This window comes from Leptodactylus fuscus, chromosome 11, assembly GCF_031893055.1.
Source record: "Leptodactylus fuscus isolate aLepFus1 chromosome 11, aLepFus1.hap2, whole genome shotgun sequence".
Lineage (NCBI taxonomy): Eukaryota > Metazoa > Chordata > Amphibia > Anura > Leptodactylidae > Leptodactylus > Leptodactylus fuscus.
The window spans coordinates 64,332,541-64,349,654 of NC_134275.1; the positions used below are offsets into that span (position 1 = coordinate 64,332,541).

Here is a 17,114-nt window from a genome sequence, read left to right on the forward strand (position 1 = left end):
AACTCTTACGTGGTTGTCGCTTGCCTTGAAACATGACCTATCGTGCTAACCGAGTTTAGCAGCAGGTAAAAGAGGGCTCTCGACCTCTAGCATCCAGCCCGGCCGCGACCACGAAGGGACTCGAACCCTCAATCTTCTGATCCGAAGTCAGACGCCTTATCCATTAGGCCACGCGGTCTAGGGCAGCTTCCTTCCCGTCGAAATGAGGAGGCCACGCAATACGAAATCTTTTGCTTGAACCAAAGTCAATGGCAAAACACGTTTTCTTGTTTATGACAAATGAATAAATATATAACCATTCTCCATCTTCTTACGATAACCAATAGGTTTGACCTTTTCTAACATGTTGAAGAAGGAATACCCAGAATAGCTTAGAGGGAGTCTGCTCCCAGAACCCAGCATATCAATTCCAGCTGGGAAGCTAGATAGATTAGGGTGCCCTGAATCTTAGGGGGTGTTTTTGGTCTCTTGTGAATCGGTGCCTCCACTGCCGACATATCGCCGGTTTTGTCAATATGCAAAGGAGCTCTTTGGAGCAACGAGAGCTTTGCGGCTTACCTCTTTGAAGGAACGGCAACGCTCTCGTTGCTCCAAAGAGCTCCTTTGCCTATTGACATAAACAGCCATATCTCCGCAACAGAGGCACCGATTCACAAGGGGAACACACTGTTTGATTCAGGTGACCCTAACCTATCTATCTTCCGGGCTGGGTTGATATGCTGGGTTTGGGTCAGAGACTCCCTTTAACCGAGTGGGAAAGGCATTGGAGGCGGGAGCGAGAGAGCTTTGTCAGGATGGCCGAGTGGTCTAAGGCGCCAGACTCAAGAGTAACTTCTTCACCAAAGTTGGGTGTTCTGGTCTCCGAATGGAGGCGTGGGTTCAAATCCCACTTCTGACAGTTAGCTTTTGACCTTGGAAACTCTTACGTGGCTGTCGCTTGCCTTGAAACGTGACCTATCGTGCTAACCGAGTTTAGCAGCAGGTAAAATACGGCTCTCGACCTCTAGCATCCAGCCCGGCCGCAACCACGAAGGGACTCGAACCCTCAATCTTCTGATCCGAAGTCAGACGCCTTATCCATTAGGCCACGCGGTCTAGGGCAGCTTCCTTCCCGTCGAAATGAGGAGGCCGCGCAATACGAAATCTTTTGCTTGAACCAAAGTCAATGGCAAAACACGTTTTCTTGTTTATGACAAATGAATAAATATATAACCATTCTCCATCTTCTTACGATAACCAATAGGTTTGACCTTTTCTAACATGTTGAAGAAGGAATAACCAGAATAGCTTAGAGGGAGTCTGCTCCCAGAACCCAGCATATCAATTCCAGCCGGGAAGCTAGATAGATTAGGGTGCCCTGAATCTTAGGGGGTGTTTTTGGTCTCTTGTGAATCGGTGCCTCCACTGCCGACATGTCGCCGGTTTTGTCAATATGCAAAGGAGCTCTTTGGAGCAACGAGAGCTTTGCGGCTTACCTCTTTGGAGGAACGGCAACGCTCTCGTTGCTCCAAAGAGCTCCTTTGCCTATTGACATAAACAGCCATATCTCCGCAACAGAGGCACCGATTCACAAGGGGAAAACACTGTTTGATTCAGGTGACCCTAACCTATCTATCTTCCGGGCTGGATTGATATGCTGGGTTTGGGTCAGAGACTCCCTTTAACCGAGTGGGAAAGGCATTGGAGGCGGGAGTGAGAGAGCTTTGTCAGGATGGCCGAGTGGTCTAAGGCGCCAGACTCAAGAGTAACTTCTTCACCAAAGTTGGGTGTTCTGGTCTCCGAATGGAGGCGTGGGTTCAAATCCCACTTCTGACAGTTAGCTTTTGACCTTGGAAACTCTTACGTGGCTGTCGCTTGCCTTGAAACATGACCTATCGTGCTAACCGAGTTTAGCAGCAGGTAAAAGAGGGCTCTCGACCTCTAGCATCCAGTCCGGCCGCGACCACGAAGGGACTCGAACCCTCAATCTTCTGATCCGAAGTCAGACGCCTTATCCATTAGGCCACGCGGTCTAGGGCAGCTTCCTTCCCGTTGAAATGAGGAGGCCGCACAATACGAAATCTTTTGCTTGAACCAAAGTCAATGGCAAAACACGTTTTCTTGTTTATGACAAATGAATAAATATATAACCATTCTCCATCTTCTTACGATAACCAATAGGTTTGACCTTTTCTAACATGTTGAAAAAGGAATACCCAGAATAGCTTACAGGGAGTCTGCTCCCAGAACCCAGCATATCAATTCCAGCCGGGAAGCTAGATAGATTAGGGTGCCCTGAATCTTAGGGGGTGTTTTTGGTCTCTTGTGAATCAGTGCCTCCACTGCCGACATATCGCCGGTTTTGTCAATATGCAAAGGAGCTCTTTGGAGCAACGAGAGCTTTGCGGCTTACCTCTTTGGAGGAACGGCAACGCTCTCGTTGCTCCAAAGAGCTCCTTTGCCTATTGACATAAACAGCCATATCTCCGCAACAGAGGCACCGATTCACAAGGGGAACACACTGTTTGATTCAGGTGACCCTAACCTATCTATCTTCCGGGCTGGGTTGATATGCTGGGTTTGGGTCAGAGACTCCCTTTAACCGAGTGGGAAAGGCATTGGAGGCGGGAGCAAGAGAGCTTTGTCAGGATGGCCGAGTGGTCTAAGGCGCCAGACTCAAGAGTAACTTCTTCACCAAAGTTGGGTGTTCTGGTCTCCGAATGGAGGCGTGGGTTCAAATCCCACTTCTGACAGTTAGCTTTTGACCTTGGAAACTCTTACGTGGTTGTCGCTTGCCTTGAAACATGACCTATCGTGCTAACCGAGTTTAGCAGCAGGTAAAAGAGGGCTCTCGACCTCTAGCATCCAGCCCGGCCGCGACCACGAAGGGACTCGAACCCTCAATCTTCTGATCCGAAGTCAGACGCCTTATCCATTAGGCCACGCGGTCTAGGGCAGCCTACTTCCCGTCGAAATGAGGAGGCCACGCAATACGAAATCTTTTGCTTGAACCAAAGTCAATGGCAAAACACGTTTTCTTGTTTATGACAAATGAATAAATATATAACCATTCTCCATCTTCTTACGATAACCAATAGGTTTGACCTTTTCTAACATGTTGAAGAAGGAATACCCAGAATAGCTTAGAGGGAGTCTGCTCCCAGAACCCAGCATATCAATTCCAGCTGGGAAGCTAGATAGATTAGGGTGCCCTGAATCTTAGGGGGTGTTTTTGGTCTCTTGTGAATCGGTGCCTCCACTGCCGACATATCGCCGGTTTTGTCAATATGCAAAGGAGCTCTTTGGAGCAACGAGAGCTTTGCGGCTTACCTCTTTGAAGGAACGGCAACGCTCTCGTTGCTCCAAAGAGCTCCTTTGCCTATTGACATAAACAGCCATATCTCCGCAACAGAGGCACCGATTCACAAGGGGAACACACTGTTTGATTCAGGTGACCCTAACCTATCTATCTTCCGGGCTGGGTTGATATGCTGGGTTTGGGTCAGAGACTCCCTTTAACCGAGTGGGAAAGGCATTGGAGGCGGGAGCGAGAGAGCTTTGTCAGGATGGCCGAGTGGTCTAAGGCGCCAGACTCAAGAGTAACTTCTTCACCAAAGTTGGGTGTTCTGGTCTCCGAATGGAGGCGTGGGTTCAAATCCCACTTCTGACAGTTAGCTTTTGACCTTGGAAACTCTTACGTGGCTGTCGCTTGCCTTGAAACGTGACCTATCGTGCTAACCGAGTTTAGCAGCAGGTAAAATAGGGCTCTCGACCTCTAGCATCCAGCCCGGCCGCAACCACGAAGGGACTCGAACCCTCAATCTTCTGATCCGAAGTCAGACGCCTTATCCATTAGGCCACGCGGTCTAGGGCAGCTTCCTTCCCGTCGAAATGAGGAGGCCGCGCAATACGAAATCTTTTGCTTGAACCAAAGTCAATGGCAAAACACGTTTTCTTGTTTATGACAAATGAATAAATATATAACCATTCTCCATCTTCTTACGATAACCAATAGGTTTGACCTTTTCTAACATGTTGAAGAAGGAATACCCAGAATAGCTTAGAGGGAGTCTGCTCCCAGAGCCCAGCATATCAATTCCAGCTGGGAAGCTAGATAGATTAGGGTGCCCTGAATCTTAGGGGGTGTTTTTGGTCTCTTGTGAATCGGTGCCTCCACTGCCGACATATCGCCGGTTTTGTCAATATGCAAAGGAGCTCTTTGGAGCAACGAGAGCTTTGCGGCTTACCTCTTTGGAGGAACGGCAACGCTCTCGTTGCTCCAAAGAGCTCCTTTGCCTATTGACATAAACAGCCATATCTCCGCAACAGAGGCACCGATTCACAAGGGGAACACACTGTTTGATTCAGGTGACCCTAACCTATCTAACTTCTGGGCTGGGTTGATATGCTGGGTTTGGGTCAGAGACTCCCTTTAACCGAGTGGGAAAGGCATTGGAGGCGGGAGCGAGAGAGCTTTGTTAGGATGGCCGAGTGGTCTAAGGCGCCAGACTCAAGAGTAACTTCTTCACCAAATTTGGGTCTTCTGGTCTCCGAAAAAGAGGCGTGGGTTAAAATCCCACTTCTGACAGTTAGCTTTTGACCTTGGAAACTCTTACGTGGCTGTCGCTTGCCTTGAAACGTGACCTATCGTGCTAACCGAGTTTAGCAGAAGGTAAAAGAGGGCTCTCGACCTCTAGCATCCAGCCCGGCCGCGACCACGAAGGGACTCGAACCCTCAATCTTCTGATCCGAAGTCAGACGCCTTATCCATTAGGCCACGCGGTCTAGGGCAGCTTCCTTCCCGTCGAAATGAGGAGTCCGCGCAATACGAAATCTTTTGCTTGAACCAAAGTCAATGGCAAATCACGTTTTCTTGTTTATGACAAATGAATAAATATATAACCATTCTCCATCTTCTTACGATAACCAATAGGTTTGACCTTTTCTAACATGTTGAAGAAGGAATACCCAGAATAGCTTAGAGGGAGTCTGCTCCCAGAACCCAGCATATCAATTCCAGCCGGGAAGCTAGATAGATTAGGGTGCCCTGAATCTTAGGGGGTGTTTTTGGTCTCTTGTGAATCGGTGCCTCCACTGCCGACATATCGCCGGTTTTGTCAATATGCAAAGGAGCTCTTTGGAGCAACGAGAGCTTTGCGGCTTACCTCTTTGGAGGAACGGCAACGCTCTCGTTGCTCTAAAGAGCTCCTTTGCCTATTGACATAAACAGCCATATCTCCGCAACAGAGGCACCGATTTACAAGGGGAACACACTGTTTGATTCAGGTGACCCTAACCTATCTATCTTCCGGGCTGGGTTGATATGCTGGGTTTGGGTCAGAGACTCCCTTTAACCGAGTGGGAAAGGCATTGGAGGCGGGAGCGAGAGAGCTTTGTCAGGATGGCCGAGTGGTCTAAGGCGCCAGACTCAAGAGTAACTTCTTCACCAAAGTTGGGTGTTCTGGTCTTCAAATGGAGGCGTGGGTTCAGATCCCACTTCTGACAAATATCTTTTGACCTTAGAAACTCTTACGTGGCTGTCGCTTGCCTTGAAACGTGACCTATCGTGCTAACCGAGTTTAGCAGCAGGTAAAAGAGGGCTCTCGACCTCTAGCATCCAGCCCGGCCGCGACCACGAAGGGACTCGAATCCTCAATCTTCTGATCCGAAGTCAGATGCCTTATCCATTAGGCCACGCGGTCTAGGGCAGCTTCTTTCCCGTCGAAATGAGGAGGCCGCGCAATACGAAATCTTTTGCTTGAACCAAAGTCAATGGCAAAACACGTTTTCTTGTTTATGACAAATGAATAAATATATAACCATTCTCCATCTTCTTACGATAACCAATAGGTTTGACCTTTTCTAACATGTTGAAGAAGGAATACCCAGAATAGCATATCAATTCCAGCCGAGAAGCTAGATAGATTAGGGTGCCCTTAATCTTAGGGGGTGTTTTTGGTCTCTTGTGAATCGGTGCCTCCACTGCCGACATATCGCCGGTTTTGTCAATATGCAAAGGAGCTCTTTGGAGCAACGAGAGCTTTGCGGCTTACCTCTTTGAAGGAACGGCAACGCTCTCGTTGCTCCAAAGAGCTCCTTTGCCTATTGACATAAACAGCCATATCTCCGCAACAGAGGCACCGATTCACAAGGGGAACACACTGTTTGATTCAGGTGACCCTAACCTATCTATCTTCCGGGCTGGGTTGATATGCTGGGTTTGGGTCAGAGACTCCCTTTAACCGAGTGGGAAAGGCATTGGAGGTGGGAGCGAGAGAGCTTTGTCTGGATGGCCGAGTGGTCTAAGGCGCCAGACTCAAGAGTAACTTCTTCACCAAAGTTGGGTGTTCTGGTCTCCAAATGGAGGCGTGGGTTCATATCCCACTTCTGACAGTTAGCTTTTGACCTTGGAAACTCTTACGTGGCTGTCGCTTGCCTTGAAACGTGACCTATCGTGCTAACCGAGTTTAGCAGAAGGTAAAAGAGGGCTCTCGACCTCTAGCATCCAGCCCGGCCGCGACCACGAAGGGACTCGAACCCTCAATCTTCTGATCCGAAGTCAAACGTCTTATTTATTAGGCCACGCGGTCTAAGGCAGCTTCCTTCCCGTCAAAATGAGGAGGCCGCGCAATACGAAATCTTTTGCTTGAACCAAAGTCAATGGCAAAACACGTTTTCTTGTTTATGACAAATGAATAAATATATAACCATTCTCCATCTTCTTACGATAACCAATAGGTTTGACCTTTTCTAACATGTTGAAGAAGGAATACCCAGAATAGCTTAGTGGGAGTCTGTTCCCAGAACCCAGCATATCAATTCCAGCCGGGAAGCTAGATAGATTAGGGTGCCCTGAATCTTAGGGGGTGTTTTTGGTCTCTTGTGAATCGGTGCCTCCACTGCCGACATATCGCCGTTTTTTTCAATATGCAAAGGAGCTCTTTGGAGCAACGAGAGCTTTGCGGCTTACCTCTTTGGAGGAACGGCAACGCTCTCGTTGCTCCAAAGAGCTCCTTTGCCTATTGACATAAACAGCCATATCTCCGCAACAGAGGCACCGATTCACAAGGGGAACACACTGTTTGATTCAGGTGACCCTAACCTATCTATCTTCCGGGCTGGGTTGATATGCTGGGTTTGGGTCAGAGACTCCCTTTAACCGAGTGGGAAAGGCATTGGAGGCGGAAGCGAGAGAGCTTTGTCAGGATGGCCGAGTGGTCTAAGGTGCCAGACTCAAGAGTAACTTCTTCACCAAAGTTGGGTGTTCTGGTCTCCGAATGGAGGCGTGGGTTCAAATCCCACTTCTGACAGTTAGCTTTTGACCTTGGAAACTCTTACGTGGCTGTCGCTTGCCTTGAAACGTGACCTATCGTGCTAACCGAGTTTAGCAGAAGGTAAAAGAGGGCTCTCGGCCTCTAGCATCCAGCCCGGCCGCGACCACGAAGGGACTCGAACCCTCAATCTTCTGATCCGAAGTCAGACGCCTTATCCATTAGGCCACGCGGTCTAGGGCAGCTTCCTTCCCGTCGAAATGAGGAGGCCGCGCAATACGAAATCTTTTGCTTGAACCAAAGTCAATGGCAAAACACGTTTTCTTGTTTATGACAAATGAATAAATATATAACCATTCTCCATCTTCTTACGATAACCAATAGGTTTGACCTTTTCTAACATGTTGAAGAAGGAATACCCAGAATAGCTTAGAGGGAGTCTGTTCCCAGAACCCAGCATATCAATTCCAGCCGGGAAGCTAGATAGTTTAGGGTGCCCTGAATCTTAGGGGGTGTTTTTGGTCTCTTGTGAATCGGTGCCTCCACTGCCGACATATCGCCGGTTTTTTCAATATGCAAAGGAGCTCTTTGGAGCAACGAGAGCTTTGCGGCTTACCTCTTTGGAGGAACGGCAACGCTCTCGTTGCTCCAAAGAGCTCCTTTGCCTATTGACATAAACAGCCATATCTCCGCAACAGAGGCACCGATTCACAAGGGGAACACACTGTTTGATTCAGGTGACCCTAACCTATCTATCTTCCGGGCTGGGTTGATATGCTGGGTTTGGGTCAGAGACTCCCTTTAACCGAGTGGGAAAGGCATTGGAGGCGGAAGCGAGAGAGCTTTGTCAGGATGGCCGAGTGGTCTAAGGCGCCAGACTCAAGAGTAACTTCTTCACCAAAGTTGGGTGTTCTGGTCTCCGAATGGAGGCGTGGGTTCAAATCCCACTTCTGACAGTTAGCTTTTGACCTTGGAAACTCTTACGTGGCTGTCGCTTGCCTTGAAACGTGACCTATCGTGCTAACCGAGTTTAGCAGAAGGTAAAAGAGTGCTCTCGACCTCTAGTATCCAGCCCGGCCGCGACCACGAAGGGACTCAGACCCTCAATCTTCTGATCCGAAGTCAGACGCCTTATCCATTAGGCCACGTGGTCTAGGGCAGCTTCCTTCCCGTCGAAATGAGGAGGCCGCGCAATACGAAATCTTTTGCTTGAACCAAAGTCAATGGCAAAACACGTTTTCTTGTTTATGACAAATGAATAAATATATAACCATTCTCCATCTTCTTACGATAACCAATAGGTTTGACCTTTTCTAACATGTTGAAGAAGGAATACCCAGAATAGCTTAGAGCAGGGGTAGGCAACCTTTTTTGTTCGGCGTGCCGATTTAAATTAAAAAATCAAAGATGAGGTCCTCGGAGTGCCGGTCAATAATTGTAAAGCTGACGACACCTACACTAAAGTCATATAGCAGAAACCAAAACATAGAGGTGCTCTCATACTGCGCTTCCAGCCACATGCGCTTACCGCTATTTGCCTGGATACACATGTTCTTTTCCTTTAGAAGCAATGTAAGTACATGTGTAACCCACAATTAGTGGTAATGTATGTGACTGGGGGCAGAGTGAGGTCATACCTGTAGAGCGCTGACACACAATGTACCTGTATGCTCCATCCAGTCCTTGGCCGTTAGTAACTTCAGTTTTCTGTAAGGGAGCGTTCACACTACCGTCTGTGTCCAACAGCTAGTGTCCGCTGCTAATGTCCGTTCAAAATCTTGTGCGGATATTAGTATCGGACACTAGCTGTGTCTGTGACATTTTGCATTGATTTAAACGGACACCGGGTGCGTTCTTCTTTTACTGTTCGTGGGTGTCCTTAAGTGTCCGTTCCCAAAGATGTCCGACTTTTCAAGCGGACAGCAAAACCCGATATGTAGGTTTTTCTGTCCGCTTGAAAAGTCGGACATCTTTGGGAACGGACACTTAAGGACACCCACGAACAGTAAACGAACGCACCCAATGTCCATTTAAATCAATGCAAAATGTCACAGACACAGCTAGTGTCCGATACTAATATCCGCACAAGATTTTGATAGACATTAGCAGTAGACACTAGCTGTCGGACACCAACGGTAGTGTGAACGCTCCCTAAGTGAAACGCAGTTTAATTTGTCACTTTTAGTTCCTGGTGGTGCAGTAACAGCAAAACCCCAGCCAGGAATTAATGGGTGTCACACTTACAACAAAGTGGGCGCACTGGTGCCCAGGAACTGGCTATAATTGCATCTAGTTACAGTGTTACCACCCAATAGAATCACACTAAGGCTGAGGCCCCACATTACAAAAATGCAGCTTTTTTTATTACAGATTTGGCTGCGTTTTTCTTTCCGTCAAAGCCCAGAATGGCTAGAAAACGAATGGGAAATATATAGGAAGCTTCTTATACGTCTCCCTCCTGCTCAATCTACTCCTGGCTTCGGCTCAAAAAAACCAGCAAAATCTGCAACGTAAAAAAGCTGTTTCTGCAACGTGGGGTTTTAGCCTAAGGCCCCCACGTTGTTGGAACACAGCTTTTTTTGTTACATATTTTGCTGTGTTTTTCTGAGCCTAAGCCAGGAGTGGATTGATCAGAAGGGAGACGTATAAGAAGCTCCCTATATATTTCCCATTCCTTCTGTAGCCATTTTTGGCTTTGGTTGAAATAAACCGCATCAAAATCTGCAACAAAAATGCTGCGTTTCTGCAACGTGGGGCCTCAGCCTTACGCCTCCTGCATACAAATGGCACGGATGTGGTTTTCACTGACCTATACATTAAAAATGAATTGACAGGGCTGCAAATGCAGACAGATATAGGGGATGTATGGGACACATATAGGGGATGAATAGGACACATATAGGACCTGCTCAATAGTTTTCAGTTCTTCAATTTGGCCCAGATACACAGCCACAAAAAGAATGGCTGTATATACGGGTCAATTGAAATGTATAGGTCTGTACTTTTATCCACAGTTGTAGATAAAGAGTCTGGTCATGAGCATTGCAGGTTACAACTCAATGTGCCTCATATTAATAGCAGTAAACCCCATCATGTCCCTCACATTAACCCCCTGTGTGCTTTACATAAGGGATACTTTACATAAGGGATACTGATATGTGAGACATATGGAGATAAGTGAATATCTTCATTATATAGGTCCTTTATTAGTACCCCCATATGTCTCACACATCAGTAACCCTTATGTGAGCCACACAGGGTTAATGTGAGGGACATGATGGGGTTAACTGCTATTAATGTGAGGCACATGGAGTTGCTAAAACTAAATTAATAAAACCAAATGCCTGACATTAATAAGAATAGTTAGTAACACACGTACCTGGTGTTTTTACTTTCACTTTGCTTCTCCTCCTCAGGGCTGCAGACGGCAGGAGCTCCTCACGTGTAGCAGCAGGTCCAAGGAGCCCTTATCCTGTGCAGTGAGAGACTCACCTCTGATTGGTGGGCAGTGAGAGAAGGGGGCGTGTCCTACACAGCAGCTCTACCAGAGCACTGAAAGGACGCTCTCTCTCTCTCTCTCTAAATTTTAGCGTGAAGTCTAAGGCTGGCTGCCGTGCCAGCAAAATATGCCTCGCGTGCCAGTCTTGGCACGCGTGCCAGGGGTTGCCGACCCCTGGCTTAGAGGGAGTCTGTTCCCAGAACCCAGCATATCAATTCCAGCCGGGAAGCTAGATAGATTAGGGTGCCCTGAATCTTAGGGGGTGTTTTTGGCCTCTTGTGAATCGGTGCCTCCACTGCCGACATATCGCCGGTTTTGTCAATATGCAAAGGAGCTCTTTGGAGCAACGAGAGCTTTGCGGCTTACCTCTTTGGAGGAACGGCAACGCTCTCGTTGCTCCAAAGAGCTCCTTTGCCTATTGACATAAACAGCCATATCTCCGCAACAGAGGCACCGATTCACAAGGGGAACACACTGTTTGATTCAGGTGACCCTAACCTATCTATCTTCCGGGCTGGGTTGATATGCTGGGTTTGGGTCAGAGACTCCCTTTAACCGAGTGGGAAAGGCATTGGAGGCGGGAGCGAGAGAGCTTTGTCAGGATGGCCGAGTGGTCTAAGGCACCAGACTCAAGAGTAACTTCTTCACCAAAGTTGGGTGTTCTGGTCTCCGAATGGAGGCGTGGGTTCAAATCCCACTTCTGACAGTTAGCTTTTGACCTTGGAAACTCTTACGTTGCTGTCGCTTGGCTTGAAACGTGGCCCATCGTGCTAACCGAGTTTAGCAGAAGGTAAAAGGGGGCTCTCGACCTCTAGCATCCAGCCCGGCCGCGACCACGAAGGGACTCGAACCCTCAAGCCGCTGATCCAAAGTCAGCTCCATATTCATTAGGCCACACGGTATAGGGCAGTTTCCTTCCCATCGACATGTGGAGGCCGCGCAATACAAAATCTTTTGCTTGACCCGAAGTTAATAACAAAACACTTTTTCTTGTCTTCTTACCCCTTCTTACAATAACCAATATGTTTGAACTCTTCTAACATGTTGAAGAAAGAATATAGATGTTGAGGTCAAATCATAATACCCCAGAGATATGCTGTCTGTAAAGGAAAATTAATTAACAGGCCAAGATCGGCCTCCGCCATCTTTTAGCCTGGAGAATCATGAAGACACATGGTGGTCGTGTATCAAAATGGATTCTGGTTTAATGGTGGCTAGAACAAAGTATATATCACATGGCATAGACAGAACAGGATTGGCTAGTATAATTAGCATACATCCATTGGTGGAGAAGTTTGTAACAATAGCCCTGATGCATATCTATTGGATAAGAAACTGGAGAGAGGTCACACCCCCCTGAGGACTCTAAAATGGAGTCTTGTGAGCACATGGTCTGGTGACCGCAAACTTCACACAAAATGGCAGCCATCAGCACATGTCTCAAATACACGCCCTAGATGTCTATCTCATGGTATTCTAAAGACAATAGGCATCCTGTTGGAGACAATTAGCTTAATTACCCTTCTCTTGTCCCTTTATCTTAAAAAGGGTCTTTGGTCTTTGATCCTTTCCTAACAATGCCCGTGGTTCCTGCCGAACTGTCTCCATTTTAATTAGTTTCTTTGTAAGATAGCATCACCCAATACACAGAGCATAGTATTTACATAACCAGTCTGGCAAGATCCAAACTGCATCTCTCTGGGAGAGAGAGATGGACAGATAGAACCATCTCAGCCCCCACCTCTATACACAATTTTTCATAAGATATTATTGTTCCCCCACATAGAGAATAGCTTAAAGTGAGTCTGTTCACGGAACATTGCCGACATATCGCCCCAGTTTTTCAGAACGTAAAAGAGGGCTCGACCTCTAGCATCCAGCCCTGCTGTAATTATGATGGGACTCGAATAAAATATATAGATTATTATCCTCTAATTCATTGATTTTTATCTTGGGAATCGGTGCTTCTATATCGCATATATTGCTGTTTTTATCAAGTGCTATTAATATCTTAATAAGTGCACCCAAATATCTTTAGCAGTGTTTTAAGTGATTTCTGGGTATCTCTGTGAGCTCTATGGATATTCTACATTTGTTTACATGGATATCTTCCTGTTCTGTGTTTTCATACAACTACCATCATACCTCGGCTTCATTTAGCACTGACTTACACCACTTCCCTCCCCCTCCCCATTCACACCCCCTCCCTGTTTTTATAGATAGTTCGCCTCCTACTAGCCCTTCCTAACTAACTCAACACCCCCCACCCCCTCATACTTAACTGTCTTCCAGTCTAGACCTTCTGACACTTCGCTGCTATTTGCACGGGCGTGGGTAGCCAGCAGATGTCAAGAAGAGCAGGTGCTGCTCGCCCAGAAGTAGTGACATGCTGAGCCCAGAAAGTCCGGACCAGAACACAGGTATGGGTGAGGTGGGGAGGGTTAGTATAGGTGACGTTCCATTTCCCTTCTTCAGGAAACAGAAAGTCACTGGAAAATTGGAAAATGTGCCTGGGGTGGTCACATGACCGCCCTGGCTTTCTAGGTAAATATAGATTTTTGGTACAATAAATTATTTAGACGGTAGGTGGGGGGGTCAGTTCATGGATCTCAGTGACACAGAGTTAAATTATGTTAAAATAAAAAAAACACAAATAGAGAAGAAAAAACACTTCCCAAGGAAGAGTTGGTGCTGATTAGGGTATCTATTCCTTAACCCGCAACCCGCAGCCAGCAGGGAGGAGAAGCAGAACAGAAAGTCAAATAAAAATTACAGTAAAGAAATGGATGGAGGGATAACAGGAGTAGCATTTTTTGCTAGGAGGCACTATCGAAGTCTCACAATGCAGAGAGCAACAGGGAATGATATGAGCAGTGCAATTAATGGTAATTAAAACTGCCTGATGTGTCTTCAATTGGTCGGCCTTTACAAACTGACCAATTGCAGTAATTGTGGGAGTGGTGCCACTACAGGCCCCCCCTTGATCCTCAACAATGATTGGTGCTACCGTGTTTCCCCGAAAATAAGACAGTGTCTTATATTAAATTGTCGTCCTAAATATAGGACCTGTCTTACTTTCAGGGGACATCTTTATGACAACCAGCAGTCATGCCGGCACTTCCTTAGCAGAGCGCCGGCATGACTGCCGATTGAAGGTAGTGTAGAGGAGGGGGGAAGGTATCCTACTTACCTTTCCCATCTTCATAGCAGCGCTGGTGCTGCTGTTCGTCGCAGCAGAAGTGGTGGGCGGGGCTTAGCAAGTCTTCCAGTGGTTGCGCTGGAGAGCCTCACTTCACTGGCATTGCAGCCGGCTGGATGCTGTGCACTGTGCTCCATATGCACTGTGCTCCGTGTGCACTGTGCTCCGTGTGCACTGTGCTCCGTGTGCACTGTGCTCCGTGTGCACTGTGCTCCGTGTGCACTGTGCTCCGTGTGCACTGTGCTCCGTGTGCACAGTAAAGTCGGCTGCTGCCTCTACCTCTGGGATGAGCTGGGAGCGTTCATCCTACCACAGCAGGGACAGTGGATACCACAGCAGAGACAGCCAGCTTTCCTGTGCACACGGAGCAAATCGCACAGTGTTCAGCCGGCTGCAAAGATTTTTGGGCATGCCTTAATTTCAGGGGGGTGCCTTATATTAGGCAATTCAACAGACAAAGTCTAAAGTATATTTTTTAGCTGTGAAACCTGAATTAGAATATGAGGTTAGCCACTGATTTCCGCATGGGTTACAGTTTTGATCTGTGGTGGTCCGTTACGCTGATAAGCCCCAATCAGTGGGTGTTATTACCCTCAGCGAACATGTGATAGCATCATTCACGTGAATGGGGTTGAGCTGCAATACCAAGCTTGGTCACTATACAATGTACGGCACTGTACTCAGTATTCGGTGAAGAGGACATGGCACTTCTCCAAAAACTGCATTCTCTTGAAACAGCTGATCCATGAGGGTCCATTTTTTCGTGCGGAAACTACACAGACCCCATTACAGTCTATGAGATCCTTAGGTTGAGGTTTCCTTAGGTAACCGCTTTTTTATGCAGATTAGGTTTCCGTTCGGGGGTCCCCAAGTGGTCTCCCCAAACAGAAACCTGAACGCAGATGTGACCCGGTCCTTAGTATTCCAAAGCATTGCTGCAGGGAGATGTCCCTGGAAGAAATAGGTGCCTTTGTTAGGTCCCTGGCTGCCATGATAACCAATGGTCTTCCCATTTTCAAACACCTTAACTGCCTTTGTCGTTTCAGTAGGTTTATATTGACGTCATAGGCTGGTGATGCAGAGCTTCTGTGATGTCACTGCCGTGTGTGAGCATGTGCTACCGCACGACAGTTCTCTGGACATCGCAGCTGCACGTTTAGAAGCAGGTAACAAACACGTGGTGTAATTACGTGACCTGGCACCAGAGGGCGCTCTCTGCTCATGCATTTTGTCCAACGTTTTTCAACCCATCGTGAGCTGCATTGTGCTACGTCTCTGTACAGGAACTCAGCGCTGACTGGAGCGTGTACGTGCGTGTCAGTGACGTTACAGCAAAAGAGTTGCTAGAAGACGAAGCTACGTATGTCGTCTCTGTGGCGCAATCGGTTAGCGCGTTCGGCTGTTAACCGAAAGGTTGGTGGTTCGAGCCCACCCAGGGACGGGAAGTTTTTTTTTCTTTATAAATTTATGGTTAGAATTTCACTACATGCTTACATGTGTGATCTATATGTGAGTGACCGCTCTGAATATAGAATTGATTGTGCATTACAATACAAAGCGTTTTAGTGCTGTATAAAATTATAATTGACAAGACCTGATTGTGTAATTCACAATCAATGATATTATATAATATATTCAGAGCGGTCACTCAACTATAGATCACACGTATAAGCATGCGGAGTATTACTATAGGGAGAGTGCTGAGATTTGTGCCTGGCTGTGATTGGCGTTAGTGTTTTATTACTGCTGAGGTCTTCCTCCCATAACTCTCCCTGGTGGTCTAGTGGTTAGGATTCGGCGCTCTCACCGCCGCGGCCCGGGTTCGATTCCCGGTCAGGGAAGAAACTTTTTTGTTCTGTTGTGAATCTATTTCTAAAACTCAGTGTTAGAAATTTCTTTTTCTGCAGTTCTATCAAAATTATTTGAAGAGGATTTAATATAATAGAATACAGCAGAGATTACTCTTGAAGTGTTCTATCATTAGAATCCCGTTTTTAAACTAAGCCCATGTCAGAATAGCCTTAAAGAAAGGCTATTCTTCCCCTATCATGAGATGTCTTCTCCACGCCACTGTTCAGTAGATACCGGTTTTCTTCGTTATGCTAATGAGTCTACAGGCAGCCTAGTGGATGTTCCCTGTGCTGCTTGAAAACGCTCCAGCACCGCCTCCATCTTCATCTCCGCCTTCACCTCTTCTCTCATGTCATCTTCATGTCTTCATCCAAAATATCCATCGACCATTTTCCTATGGCCGAACGGGAATGTGTCATATTGGACCACTCGTATAGTATAATGTTCCCACACAGTATATTGTGTCATAGTAGACCATTCATTGGTGTAACTAGGGATGATGGAGCCCCAAGGCGAACTTGGTCCCCTTCCCCCAACCAACCAACTAAACACATGCCCACAAACTGCATTATTGCACACATTATTATGCCCCATAGTGGCCCCAGACCACACACTATTATCCCCCATAGTGGCCCCTGAACACACAGTATTATTCCCATAGTGGCCCCTGCACACATTATTATGCCCCATTGTGGACACCCATGAACAATTATTACACTCTGAGGTCTTTTCAGACCCCAGAGTATAATAATCAGAGACCCAGTGGAGGATACAAACATAAAAAACACTGTTATTTACCTTTCCTGGACTCCGGTGTACTCTCCGCTGTTGTCGGCCATCTTCAATGATGGACCAGACGTCACTTGAGCCAGGCCTGTGTCGTGACGCATTATGACGCAGAACAGCCCATGTGACATCTGGGACGTCACGAAATAGGCCCAAAGCCTTCCAGCGCCCAGGGGAGGTAAGTAGTGTTTTTTATGTTCCCTCACCTCGCCTAGCCCTCTGATCATTGTACTCGGGGGTCTAAAAAGACCCCCCTCCCCTTCTGAGTATAATGATCATGGTGTTTGCGGGCCCACAGCCTCACTTACTGATCCCCACTCCTTATCACAGCCTTCGTAGAATGGGAAGCATGAGCAGCTGTGAGCAGGAGCGAGGGTCATTATGTTAATAGGGCCCGTTACGTGTTGGAGTTACTCCAGCAGGTAACAGCCTATTTAAAAAAAATAAAAAAAAACATTAGTGCCAGCCTGACCCCTAAATCCTAAGCCCTGTGGCAACCGCTACTGCAGTAGTTACACCCCCTAGGACC

The 17,114-nt window shown here is 47.2% G+C and overlaps 20 non-coding genes across 20 annotated transcripts; 11 read left to right on the forward strand and 9 right to left on the reverse strand.

Moving 5' to 3' along the window:
- Window positions 1–105: 105 nt before the first annotated feature.
- On the reverse strand, window positions 106–178 carry TRNAR-UCG (transfer RNA arginine (anticodon UCG)). The gene has a single exon. It is a non-coding gene; the product is annotated as a tRNA-Arg (tRNA).
- Window positions 179–788: 610 nt separating this feature from the next.
- On the forward strand, window positions 789–898 carry TRNAL-CAA (transfer RNA leucine (anticodon CAA)). Its single transcript has 2 exons — window positions 789–826; window positions 853–898. It is a non-coding gene; the product is annotated as a tRNA-Leu (tRNA).
- A 124-nt stretch (window positions 899–1,022) lies between these two features.
- Window positions 1,023–1,095, reverse strand: TRNAR-UCG (transfer RNA arginine (anticodon UCG)). Its single transcript has one exon. It is a non-coding gene; the product is annotated as a tRNA-Arg (tRNA).
- A 610-nt stretch (window positions 1,096–1,705) lies between these two features.
- TRNAL-CAA (transfer RNA leucine (anticodon CAA)) lies at window positions 1,706–1,815 on the forward strand. The gene is made up of 2 exons: window positions 1,706–1,743; window positions 1,770–1,815. It is a non-coding gene; the product is annotated as a tRNA-Leu (tRNA).
- A 124-nt stretch (window positions 1,816–1,939) lies between these two features.
- TRNAR-UCG (transfer RNA arginine (anticodon UCG)) lies at window positions 1,940–2,012 on the reverse strand. Its single transcript has one exon. It is a non-coding gene; the product is annotated as a tRNA-Arg (tRNA).
- Window positions 2,013–2,622: 610 nt separating this feature from the next.
- TRNAL-CAA (transfer RNA leucine (anticodon CAA)) lies at window positions 2,623–2,732 on the forward strand. The gene is made up of 2 exons: window positions 2,623–2,660; window positions 2,687–2,732. It is a non-coding gene; the product is annotated as a tRNA-Leu (tRNA).
- A 124-nt stretch (window positions 2,733–2,856) lies between these two features.
- TRNAR-UCG (transfer RNA arginine (anticodon UCG)) lies at window positions 2,857–2,929 on the reverse strand. The gene has a single exon. It is a non-coding gene; the product is annotated as a tRNA-Arg (tRNA).
- A 610-nt stretch (window positions 2,930–3,539) lies between these two features.
- Window positions 3,540–3,649, forward strand: TRNAL-CAA (transfer RNA leucine (anticodon CAA)). The gene is made up of 2 exons: window positions 3,540–3,577; window positions 3,604–3,649. It is a non-coding gene; the product is annotated as a tRNA-Leu (tRNA).
- Window positions 3,650–3,773: 124 nt separating this feature from the next.
- TRNAR-UCG (transfer RNA arginine (anticodon UCG)) lies at window positions 3,774–3,846 on the reverse strand. Its single transcript has one exon. It is a non-coding gene; the product is annotated as a tRNA-Arg (tRNA).
- An 845-nt stretch (window positions 3,847–4,691) lies between these two features.
- On the reverse strand, window positions 4,692–4,764 carry TRNAR-UCG (transfer RNA arginine (anticodon UCG)). Its single transcript has one exon. It is a non-coding gene; the product is annotated as a tRNA-Arg (tRNA).
- A 610-nt stretch (window positions 4,765–5,374) lies between these two features.
- On the forward strand, window positions 5,375–5,484 carry TRNAL-CAA (transfer RNA leucine (anticodon CAA)). Its single transcript has 2 exons — window positions 5,375–5,412; window positions 5,439–5,484. It is a non-coding gene; the product is annotated as a tRNA-Leu (tRNA).
- A 124-nt stretch (window positions 5,485–5,608) lies between these two features.
- Window positions 5,609–5,681, reverse strand: TRNAR-UCG (transfer RNA arginine (anticodon UCG)). Its single transcript has one exon. It is a non-coding gene; the product is annotated as a tRNA-Arg (tRNA).
- Window positions 5,682–6,262: 581 nt separating this feature from the next.
- Window positions 6,263–6,372, forward strand: TRNAL-CAA (transfer RNA leucine (anticodon CAA)). The gene is made up of 2 exons: window positions 6,263–6,300; window positions 6,327–6,372. It is a non-coding gene; the product is annotated as a tRNA-Leu (tRNA).
- Window positions 6,373–7,179: 807 nt separating this feature from the next.
- Window positions 7,180–7,289, forward strand: TRNAL-CAA (transfer RNA leucine (anticodon CAA)). Its single transcript has 2 exons — window positions 7,180–7,217; window positions 7,244–7,289. It is a non-coding gene; the product is annotated as a tRNA-Leu (tRNA).
- Window positions 7,290–7,413: 124 nt separating this feature from the next.
- On the reverse strand, window positions 7,414–7,486 carry TRNAR-UCG (transfer RNA arginine (anticodon UCG)). The gene has a single exon. It is a non-coding gene; the product is annotated as a tRNA-Arg (tRNA).
- A 610-nt stretch (window positions 7,487–8,096) lies between these two features.
- TRNAL-CAA (transfer RNA leucine (anticodon CAA)) lies at window positions 8,097–8,206 on the forward strand. The gene is made up of 2 exons: window positions 8,097–8,134; window positions 8,161–8,206. It is a non-coding gene; the product is annotated as a tRNA-Leu (tRNA).
- Window positions 8,207–8,330: 124 nt separating this feature from the next.
- On the reverse strand, window positions 8,331–8,403 carry TRNAR-UCG (transfer RNA arginine (anticodon UCG)). Its single transcript has one exon. It is a non-coding gene; the product is annotated as a tRNA-Arg (tRNA).
- Window positions 8,404–11,345: 2,942 nt separating this feature from the next.
- On the forward strand, window positions 11,346–11,455 carry TRNAL-CAA (transfer RNA leucine (anticodon CAA)). Its single transcript has 2 exons — window positions 11,346–11,383; window positions 11,410–11,455. It is a non-coding gene; the product is annotated as a tRNA-Leu (tRNA).
- Window positions 11,456–15,315: 3,860 nt separating this feature from the next.
- Window positions 15,316–15,389, forward strand: TRNAN-GUU (transfer RNA asparagine (anticodon GUU)). The gene has a single exon. It is a non-coding gene; the product is annotated as a tRNA-Asn (tRNA).
- Window positions 15,390–15,717: 328 nt separating this feature from the next.
- On the forward strand, window positions 15,718–15,789 carry TRNAE-CUC (transfer RNA glutamic acid (anticodon CUC)). The gene has a single exon. It is a non-coding gene; the product is annotated as a tRNA-Glu (tRNA).
- Window positions 15,790–17,114: the final 1,325 nt, after the last annotated feature.